At 25.1% G+C, this 12006-nt stretch overlaps 1 protein-coding gene and 1 non-coding gene across 2 annotated transcripts in view; one reads left to right on the plus strand and one right to left on the minus strand.

Moving 5' to 3' along the window:
• Positions 1-3525: 3525 nt before the first annotated feature.
• Positions 3526-3597, minus strand: TRNAD-GUC (transfer RNA aspartic acid (anticodon GUC)). The gene has a single exon. It is a non-coding gene; the product is annotated as a tRNA-Asp (tRNA).
• A 243-nt stretch (positions 3598-3840) lies between these two features.
• Positions 3841-12006, plus strand: part of LOC111421349 (uncharacterized) — a 47415-nt gene continuing 39249 nt past the window's right edge. Inside the window, exon 1 of the mRNA XM_071195376.1 lies at positions 3841-3964. The gene's annotated coding sequence lies outside the window, so the exon portion shown is untranslated. The remainder of the gene's footprint in view (positions 3965-12006) is intronic.

Below are 12006 nucleotides of genomic sequence, written 5' to 3' on the forward strand. Positions count from 1 at the left end.
GAATTTTTCTTTCACCGTACTGTTCACAGGGAAATCTAAGATTCTATAATTTCGATTATTCGAAAAAAATGTTTTAATAAAAGTTGTTACTGGCTCGATTCTAAGTGAGATTTGTTTGAAAAAATTTTTGATTCAAGCAATAATTATTGAGATAACCTCAAAAAAATGTTGTATATATGATATATATCGGTATACAGCGCCATCTAGTAACCATATCAAAATTTTTCATTAAAATAATCGATTATAAATCATATTCTAAACAAATTTTATCTGAAACAATTTTTGATAAATTGAAATTTTTTTGTATTGTACTATTCACAGGGAAATTTAAGATTCTATAATTTCGATTATTCGAAAAAAATGTTTTAATGAAAGTTGTTACTGGCTCGATTCTAAATAAGATTTGTTTGAAAAATTTTTTGATTCTAACAATAATTATTAAGATAACCTCAAAAGATGTGATATATATGATATAAATCGGTATATAGCGCCATCTAGTAACCAAATCAAAATTTTTCATTAAAATAATCCATTATAAATCATATTCTAAACAAATTTTATCTGAAACAATTTTTGATAAATTGACATTTTTTTGTATTATACTATTCACAGGGAAATTTAAGATTCTATAATTTCGATTATTCGAAAAAAATGTTTTAATGAAAGTTGTTACTGGCTCGATTCTAAATAAGATTTGTTTGAAAAATTTTTTGATTCTAACAATAATTATTAAGATAACCTCAAAAAATGTGATATATATGATATAAATCGGTATATAGCGCCATCTAGTAACCAAATCAAAGTTTTTCATTAAAATAATCCATTATAAATCATATTCTAAACAAATTTTATCTGAAACAATTTTTGATAAATTGATATTTTTTTGTATTGTACTATTCACAGGGAAATTTAAGATTTTATAATTTCGATTATTCGAAAAAAATGTTTTAATGAAAGTTGTTACTGGCTCGATTCTAAATAAGATTTGTTTGAAAAATTTTTTGATTCTAACAATAATTATTAAGATAACCTCAAAAGATGTGATATATATGATATAAATTGGTATATAGCGCCATCTAGTAACCAAATCAAAATTTTTCATTAAAATAATCCATTATAAATCATATTCTAAACAAATTTTATCTGAAACAATTTTTGATAAATTGACATTTTTTTGTATTGTACTATTCACAGGGAAATTTAAGATTCTATAATTTCGATTATTCGAAAAAAATGTTTTAATGAAAGTTGTTACTGGCTCGATTCTAAATAAGATTTGTTTGAAAAATTTTTTGATTCTAACAATAATTATTAAGATAACCTCAAAAAATGTGATATATATGATATAAATCGGTATATAGCGCCATCTAGTAACCATATCAAAATTATTTATTAAAATAATCGTTTATAAATCATATTCTAAACAAATTTTATCTGAAGCAATTTTTGATAAAATTGAATTTTGCTTTATCGTACTATTCACAGGGAAATCTTAGATTCTATAATTTCGATTATTCGAAAAAAATGTTTTAATGAAAGTTGTTACTGGCTCGATTCTAAGTAATATTTGTTCGAAACATTTTTTGATTCAAACAATAATTATTAAGATAACCTCAAAAAAGTGTTATATATATGATATATATCGGTATACAGCGCCATCTAGTAATCAAATCAAATTTTTTTATTAAAATAATCGATTATAAATCATATTCTAAACATATTTTATCTGAAACAATTTTTGATAAATTGGAATTTTTTTTATTGTACTATTCACAGGGAAATCTAAGATTCTGTAATTTCGATTATTCGAAAAAAATGTTTTAATGAAAGTTGTTACCAGCTCGATTCTATATAAAATATGTTTGAAAATTTTTTTGATTCAAACAATAATGATTAAAATAACCTCAAAAATCTGTTATATATATGATATATATCGATATACAGCGCCATCTAGTAACCACATCAAATTTTTTTATTAAAATAATCGTTTATAAATCATATTCTAAACAAATTTTATCTGAAACAATTTTTCATAAAATTAAATTTTTTTTCATCGTACTATTCACAGGGAAATCTAAGATTTTATAATTTCGATTATTCGAAAAAAATGTTTTAATGAAAGTTGTTACTGGCTCGATTCTAAATCAAATTTGTTTAAAACATTTTTTGATTCAAACAATAATTATTGAGATAACCTCAAAAAAATGTTATAAATATGATATATATCGGTATACAGCGCCATCTAGACACCATATCAAATTTTTTTATTAAAATAATCGATTATAAATCATATTCTAAACAAATTTTATCTGAAACAATTTTTAATAAAATTAAATTTTTTTTCACCGTACTATTCACAGGGAAATCTAAAATTCTATAATTTCGATAATTCGAAAAAAATGTTTGAATGAAAGTTGTTACTTGCGCAATTCTAAATAAGATTTGTTTGAAATTTTTTTTGATTTAGTTCTAGTTTTAGTTACTATTCAGTGCTAAAATCTATAGTTGTATATTTTTAATTGAACTAAAACTAGAATTTAGGTTTAGCCGTCTTAAGAGACGTTGGACTAAACGCGAAATTTTTCATTCAATTTTAGAGTCTTCAGACTCCCATCCCCGTATTAGTTCCCCGTTACATCGAATTTTTCCTGTAATATTTTCAAATAAGGTCATCTAGATCTAGGCCATCATCGCAATTTTGATATATTATGGTTAGAGACTCGATAAACGAAAATCTATGGGTCCGTAACTTCCGAGCATTGTTTGCGCGATCGTAAAATGCGAAATAAACGCACCTGATCGTATTTCAATCGACGGTTCGACGGTAAACACACGGTTCGAACTACTACATACCTTTCTGTGTAAACCCTCGCAAACCCCATTATATTCTCTTTCTCTGTATCTACAGAAACTATGGATGGAGTTGAAAACGTGGCTTAACTCTCTTGTGATGCACACGCCGTTCCCAAACCCACCCTAAAGCAGTTATATCTCGTTTATAATGGAAAGTTGCTTTTCTATTTTGATTCAATGGAAATTAAATTTATAATCGAATTCTTTATGTGCATCATGAAATATTGCTAATTAAGTTATTATCGTGTTAAAGATAACGTTTATAAAATAAATCAAGTTTTGGGATAACGTATTATAGTTGTTTTTGGTTTCGTTATCTAAAAATATTTCTAATAAATTAATGAAATCATCATAAATCAATATATCTTAAACAATTTTGCTAATCGTCCGTCAATCAATTGAACCTATAAAATCCCCTCGGCCACTTTATCCCATTCTCCACCCTTCGTCGAAACCAATCGATCAAACATAAACCCTTAAAATTTATTGTTTCAAGGGATCGTTTGAAGGATCGTTGAGGAAACCGAGCAATAATTAAACTAGAAACCCTTTAATCTGGCTTAATACCACGGAAAAGCGTCAAACTTTTCCTTAAATTGTGAAGTAATGATACGATCTCGTTAACTCTTCAATTTATTATTTTTTTTTTTGGGTTTAGAACGAAAAAAAATTCTCCCAGACGGGGAATCGAACCCCGGTCTCCCGCGTGACAGGCGGGGATACTGACCACTATACTATCTGGGACATGTCAAATAAAGCAATTTTTTGAAAATTTAGGTTATATTTTAATGTTTTTAATAATTATCAATGATTTATTTGAATTAATTTAGATTAATAAGTAAATTTAATTTATTTAATTAAATTTTTGTGTTTTAAAATTTAATTAAATAAATTAATTTTATTATAACTAACTTCACTTCATTGCGCATTTCTTGACACTTAATGATTGACAGTTTTAAAATTATAACCTCAAAGAAGCAAAACTAACAATAAGTTGTAGTAAAATCGTGAGATAGAAAGTTTTTAAAAACAAAGAGCTGATATGAGCGAAGAGTTCGAATTCGAAAACCCAACTGGAGGCCAATCAATAACCTAAACCCTAATAAAATAGGTAAGTCTAAAAAAAGTTAAAACCACGACGATTTTTCTTTTTAAGATTTAAAGAAAAAGTAAAAGGTCGGATTCTCAAGTATGTTTTTTAAACGCTTGAGGATATCTGATCTTGAAGATCTTTTTGTGAAAAAGGTCGAAAGAAAAGTAAAGAGGGAATAATAAAGAAAGGAGAAATTGATAACGAATTTCGTGTTTGCGCAAGTTTAATATTCATAAAGTGGAAATTAAAGAGATATAGTTAAAAGATTTAAAATTTCAAATCGATATTTAATTAATGTTTCTGTGGAATTTAAATGGAATATTATTAGGAAAAAAAAGATGAAAAAGTTAAGTTAACTTTTTTTTATTCGGCGAATATCTAACAAAAAATTTAAAACAAAAAAATTTGGAACAACAAACCATGTCAAACAGAAAATTTCAAACTAAAATCAACGGTTTTAATCGAAAGAGTTGGTACGTTTGGAAAAACAGGAAGGGTAAATCAATGGAAAACTTTTTATTTCATCAAACAAAACCGTTTTTGGATTTAATTTTCGGGATATAGAAAATATTAAGAAAAATTTTTGTATAATTAAATATTAAAAAACAAAATTTAGTTTTAAAATAATGAAAGCTGCTTTTTATAAAACTTATTAACAGCTTGAATAGTTCAGCGTTGTTTGAAGCTTTTGAATTTTAAAGTTTCCGTGTCCCTTTATGTTTTAATAAACTTTGGGAAAGTATAAATATACTCAATCATTAAAATAATCGATTATAAATCAAATTCTAAACAAATTTTATCTGAAACAATGAATTTTTTTTATATATTCTATAATTACGATTATTCGAAAAAAATGTTTTAATGAAAGTTGTTACTGGCTCGATTCTAAATAAGATTTGTTTGAAAAATTTTTTGATTCAAACAATAATTATTAAGATAACCTCAAAAAAATGTTATAAATATGATATATATCGGTATACAGCGCCATCTAGTAACCATATCAAAATATTTTATTAAAATAATCGATTATAAATCATATTATAAACAATTTTTGATAAATTGAAAATTTTTTGTATTGTACTATTCACAGGGAAATTTAAGATTCCATAATTTCGATTATTCGAAAAAGATGTTTTAATGAAAGTTGTTACTGGCTCGATTCTAAATAAGATTTGTTTGAAAAATTTTTTGATCCAAGCAATAATTATTAAGATAACCTCAAAAAAATGTTATAAATATGATATATATCGGTATACAGCGCCATCCAGTAACCATATCAAAATTTTTTATTAAAATAATCGATTATAAATCATATTCTAAACAAATTTTATCTGAAACAATTTTTAATAAAATGGATATTTTTTTTGTACTATTCATAGGGAAATTTAAGATTCTATAATTTCGATTATTCGAAAAAAATGTTTTAATGAAAGTCGTTACTGGCTCAATTCTAAATAAGATTTGTTTGAAACATTTTTTGATTCAAACAATAATTATTAAGATAACCTCAAAAAAATGTTATATATATGATATATATCGGTATACAGCGCCATCTAGTAACCATATCAAAATCTTTTATTAAAATAATCGATTATAAATCATATTCTAAACAAATTTTATCTGAAACAATTTTTAATAAAATGGATTTTTTTATTGTACTATTCACAGGGAAATTTAAGATCCTATAATTTCGATTATTCGAAAAAAATGTTTTAATAAAAGTTGTTACTGGCTCGATTCTAAATAAGATTTGTTTGAAATATTTTTTTATTCAAACAATAATTATTAAGATAACCTCAAAAAAATGTTATATATATGATATATATCGGTATACAGCGCGATCTAGTAACCATATCCAAATTTTTCATTAAAATAATCCATTATAAATCATATTTAAAACACATTTTATCTGAAACAATTTTTGATAAATTGAAATTTTTTTGTACTGTACTATTCACAGGGAAATTTAAGATTCTATAATTTTGATTATTCGAAAAAAATGTTTTAATGAAAGTTGTTACTGGCTCGATTCTAAATAAGATTTGTTTGAAAAATTTTTTGATCCAAGCAATAATTATTAAGATAACCTCAAAAAAATGTTATAAATATGATATATATCGGTATACAGCGCCATCCAGTAACCATATCAAAATAATCGATTATAAATCATATTCTAAACAAATTTTATCTGAAACAATTTTTAATAAAATGGATATTTTTTTTGTACTATTCATACTGAAATTTAAGATCCTATAATTTCGATTATTCGAAAAAAATGTTTTAATAAAAGTTGTTACTGGCTCGATTCTAAATAAGATTTGTTTGAAATATTTTTTTATTCAAACAATAATTATTAAGATAACCTCAAAAAAATGTTATATATATGATATATATCGGTATACAGCGCCATCTAGTAACCATATCCAAATTTTTCATTAAAATAATCCATTATAAATCATATTTTAAACACATTTTATCTGAAACAATTTTTGATAAATTGAAATTTTTTTGTACTGTACTATTCACAGGGAAATTTTAGATTCTATAATTTTGATTATTCGAAAAAAATGTTTTAATGAAAGTTGTTACTGGCTCGATTCTAAATAAGATTTGTTTGAAAAATTTTTTGATCCAAGCAATAATTATTAAGATAACCTCAAAAAAATGTTATAAATATGATATATATCGGTATACAGCGCCATCCAGTAACCATATCAAAATTTTTTATTAAAATAATCGATTATAAATCATATTCTAAACAAATTTTATCTGAAACAATTTTTAATAAAATGGATATTTTTTTTGTACTATTCATAGGGAAATTTAAGATTCTATAATTTCGATTATTCGAAAAAAATGTTTTAATGAAAGTCGTTACTGGCTCAATTCTAAATAAGACTTGTTTGAAACATTTTTTGATTCAAACAATAATTATTAAGATAACCTCAAAAAAATGTTATATATATGATATATATCGGTATACAGCGTCATCTAGTAACCATATCAAAATCTTTTATTAAAATAATCGATTATAAATCATATTCTAAACAAATTTTATCTGAAACAATTTTTAATAAAATGGATTTTTTTATTGTACTATTCACAGGGAAATTTAAGATTCTATAATTTCGATTATTCGAAAAAAATGTTTTAATAAAAGTTGTTACTGGCTCGATTCTAAATAAGATTTGTTTGAAATATTTTTTTATTCAAACAATAATTATTAAGATAACCTCAAAAAAATGTTATATATATGATATATATCGGTATACAGCGCCATCTAGTAACCATATCCAAATTTTTCATTAAAATAATCCATTATAAATCATATTTTAAACACATTTTATCTGAAACAATTTTTGATAAATTGAAATTTTTTTGTATTGTACTATTCACAGGGAAATTTAAGATTCTATAATTTTGATTATTCGAAAAAAATGTTTTAATGAAAGTTGTTACTGGCTCGATTCTAAATAAGATTTGTTTGAAAAATTTTTTGATCCAAGCAATAATTATTAAGATAACCTCAAAAAAATGTTATAAATATGATATATATCGGTATACAGCGCCATCCAGTAACCATATCAAAATTTTTTATTAAAATAATCGATTATAAATCATATTCTAAACAAATTTTATCTGAAACAATTTTTAATAAAATGGATTTTTTTTGTACTATTCACAGGGAAATTTAAGATTCTATAATTTCGATTATTCGAAAAAAATGTTTTAATGAAAGTCGTTACTGGCTCGATTCTAAATAAGATTTGTTTGAAAAATTTTTTGATTCAAACTATAATTATTAAGATAACCTCAAAAAAATGTTATATATATGATATATATCGGTATACAGCGCCATCTAGTAACCATATCAAAATTTTTTATTAAAATAATCGTTTATAAATCATATTTTAAACAAATGTTATCTGAAACAATTTTTGATAAATTGAAATTTTTTTGTATTGTACTATTCACAGGGAAATTTAAGATTCTATAATTTCGATTATTCGAAAAAAATGTTTTAATGAAAGTCGTTACTGGCTCGATTCTAAATAAGATTTGTTTGAAACATTTTTTGATTCAAACAATAATTATTAAGATAACCTCAAGAAATTGTTATATATGTGATATATATCGGTATACACCGCCATCTAGTAACCATATCAAAATTTTTTATTAAAATAATCGTTTATAAATCATATTTTAAACAAATGTTATCTGAAACAATTTTTGATAAATTGAAATTTTTTTGTATTGTACTATTCACAGGGAAATTTAAGATTCTATAATTTCGATTATTCGAAAAAAATGTTTTAATGAAAGTCGTTACTGGCTCGATTCTAAATAAGATTTGTTTGAAACATTTTTTGATTCAAACAATAATTATTAAGATAACCTCAAGAAATTGTTATATATGTGATATATATCGGTATACACCGCCATCTAGCAACCATATCAAAAAAATTTTATTAGAACAATCGATTATAAATCATATTCTAAACAAATTTTATCTGAAACAATTTTTGATAAAATTTTAATAAAGGTTTTTGTATAATTAAACATTAAAAAACAAAATTTAGTTTTAAAATAATGAAAGCTGCTTTTCATAGAACTTATTTAAACAGCTCTTTCGCAGCTTGAATAGTTCAGCGTTGCTTGAAGCTTTTGAATTTTAAAGTTTCCGTGTCCCATTATGTTTTAATAAACTTTGAGAAAGTATAAATATACTCACAATCATTAAAAAATCGATAAAAATGTTTACCAGCTTTAAATTAGAGCTTTTTCATAGACACTAATTACACACACAAATTATCTCCTTTTTTTCTTTATGTAGCAACTAAATTTACCTTTAATTTTAGACGCAACATTCTCCTCTTATCAAATTTCTTCGAAAACTGTTTTACAAAAAGTAACAAAGATTGTCTAAAATTATTCAAAGTTGTCTAAAATTGTGCAAAAGTGAAAAAATAAAGTTAGGCATCATCTAATTCCAGTCGTTATTCCAAATCGCCAAAATACAACTCGATACAACTACTGAATCATCAATACAACATGTTCTTTTACTTTAATTTTTGATATTTGAATTTGTTGTTTCGATTTTACGAAAATAGACTAAAATATAGAGGCGAGAAATCCGTAACAATCATTGAAAGAGAGTAAAACGGCGCGAAGCGGTAAGTTGTTTGTTTTAGCGGGTTTGTTTATCTAGGCCACAGATACAAAAGAAGCTACTTACAACTAGAATTTCAAGCCGAGTTCCATCCATTCATATAAAACAGTACATAAACCGATAGATAGGGAAGAATGCAAAGTTTATATTATATTTATTAAAAATGATTTTCGCTTCAATTACAGAATACTTCAATGAATTAATCGCTGCTTATTTACGATTCAGTAGTAATTTATAATTTGAACCGCCACTGTTATGGGCTAATAGGGATAATGGACACATATTCTCTCCTTATCGGGATTAGAAATTAACGAGGGATCGATTACGATGATTTAAACACCAGCAGTAATTAACATCGACCGGATAGGATATGATAATCATAATATTCGATTTTGAATGGTGCGTCACTGATTAATTTTAAAGCATTTTGTGAATCAATCAGATGTGAACATGCAGTAAAAACTCGATGTAGCGGATTAATACTAGCAAAGGAGTGTCCGGTATACTCAACGTGTTCCTTAGATCATTTTAAACATTTTAGGAAAAAAAAACAATTAAAAAAATGAAAATTGCAAATTTAGTGCTAAGGAAATGACTTTTTGCAATCGCGTAATTTCTTTTTGCTACTGCCGAAGTTGAAATGTGTGTATTAGTCGTGTTCCAAAGGATATTTTACGTATTATAGAAGCAAAAAATTTCAAAAAATGAAAATTATAAATTTAATGCTAAGGAAATGACTTTTTGTAACCGCGTAATTTTTTTTGCTACTGCCAAATTTGAATTGCGTGTACTCATCGTGTTCCTTAGATCATATTGAACATCTTAGGAACAAAAAAACTAAGTATTTTTGTTATTTCCATAATTGAAATGTGTATATAAGTTGTGTTACAAAAGATATTTTACGTATTCTATAAACTAAAAATGTTTAAAATTGAAAATTGCAAATTTAGTGTTAAGGAAACAACTTTTTGCAATCGCGTAATATACAGTGTGTCCGTAAAGTAACGTGTATACGCGATAAAATCATTATAAAGGGTTTATAGAAAAATCCCTGAAACGGGTCTAAGTGTCAAAAACTGAACAACTACTATTGGAATTCAGGTGGGACAATATTATGATATCGTTTTGGAAAAATTTAAACGTCTCCCTCCAGTTAAGGTTTCCTCAAAAAGTAAAATAAGGGTTTTCTTGCCCAGCCAAAACCACCTTTTGTTGAACCTCCCCTAAAACATTTGGTCGGACAGACTTGGAGAAATCTCGTAGATCTCCATGCTATTTAAATTTAAGAAATAGATAAAAGTAATATAAACTTCTTCCTCGCTAAATAATTTTAATTTAATTTACTCAAAAAACGTTTTCGGCCATAATCAGGCCATCATCAGTTTGAATCCACAAAAACAACAAAAAACTGTAAATACATATCCGAACTAAATTACATTTTAAAATCTCTTCTTTACAAAAATAAATAAAACAATAAAACTTACAGTCAAAGTATTAAAAGAGATCGCGCCATGACAATTACACCACGTAAAAATTATTATTATTGAGCATATCAACACAAGCTAAAAAGAGACGAAACAATGATAGGCACGACGATATGAAAACATATTAAAACAATCCAAAAAACATAAAATCTTACACACTCAAAAAACGAACAAAATGATAGATAAATTTAGTCACAGCTAGGCTTACCTTACTAATGAGCTAAGCAGTTTTCGATCAAGAAATGTTGCATCAAGGAGGTCAACTACTTACTAAATCATTTTTTGACACTTAGAAAATTATTTAAAATAATTGGTTACCATAGTTACTCATGGCCACTGCTATTTTTATCATTTCAACAAATTTGAAATAGTTAAACTTTAAAGTAATTTTTCTCGAAAATTTTCTTATGTAACCAATATTAATATTGACTACTAGATTCAGAAAAACATCCTCTTTCATATTCCATTATAAAAATGGGGGATTGCCATTTGAAAAAAATTTGAAATGTTTAGACCCGTTTCAGGGATTTTTCCATAAACCGTTTATAATGATTTTATCACCTATATCCGTTACTTTACGGACACACTGTGTATGATATATATATCGGTATACAGCGCCATTTAGTAACCATATCAAAAATTATTATTAAAATAATCGATTATAAATCATATTCTAAATAGATTTTATCTGAAACAATTTTTGATAAAATTGAATTTTTTTCACCGTACTATTCACAGGGAAATCTAAGATTCTATAATTTCGATTATTCGAAAAAAATGTTTTAATTAAAGTTATTACTGGCTCGATTCTAAATAAAATTTGTTTGAAAAATTTTTTGATTCAAGCAATACTTATTAAGATAACCTCAAAAAAATGTTACATATATTATATATATATCGGTATACAGCGACATCTAGTAACCATATCAATAATTTTTATTAAAATAATCGATTATAAATCATATTCAAAACAAATTTTATCTGAAACAGTTTTTAATAAAATTGAATTTTTTTTCACCATATTATTCACAGGGAAATCTAAGATTCTATAATTTCTATTATTCGAAAAAAATGTTTTAATAAAAGCTGTTACTGGTTCGATTCTAAATAAGATTTGTTTGAAAAATTCTTTGATTCAAACAATAATTATTAAGATAACCTCAAAACAATGTTGTATATATGATATATATCGGTATACAGCGCCATCTAGTAACCATATAAAAATTTTTTATTAAAATAATCGATTATAAATCATATTCTAAACAAATTTTATCTGGAACAATTTTTGATAATATTGAATTTTTTTTACCGTACAGGGTGTCCCAATTTCGATGTCCACATAGGCTATCTCCGAAACTAAAAGAGATAGAAAAAAAGTAGCTTACATGTCATGATCTCGTTTTTCG

The sequence above is a fragment of the Onthophagus taurus genome, chromosome 3 (genome assembly GCF_036711975.1).
Source record: "Onthophagus taurus isolate NC chromosome 3, IU_Otau_3.0, whole genome shotgun sequence".
Taxonomy (NCBI): Eukaryota; Metazoa; Arthropoda; class Insecta; order Coleoptera; family Scarabaeidae; genus Onthophagus; species Onthophagus taurus.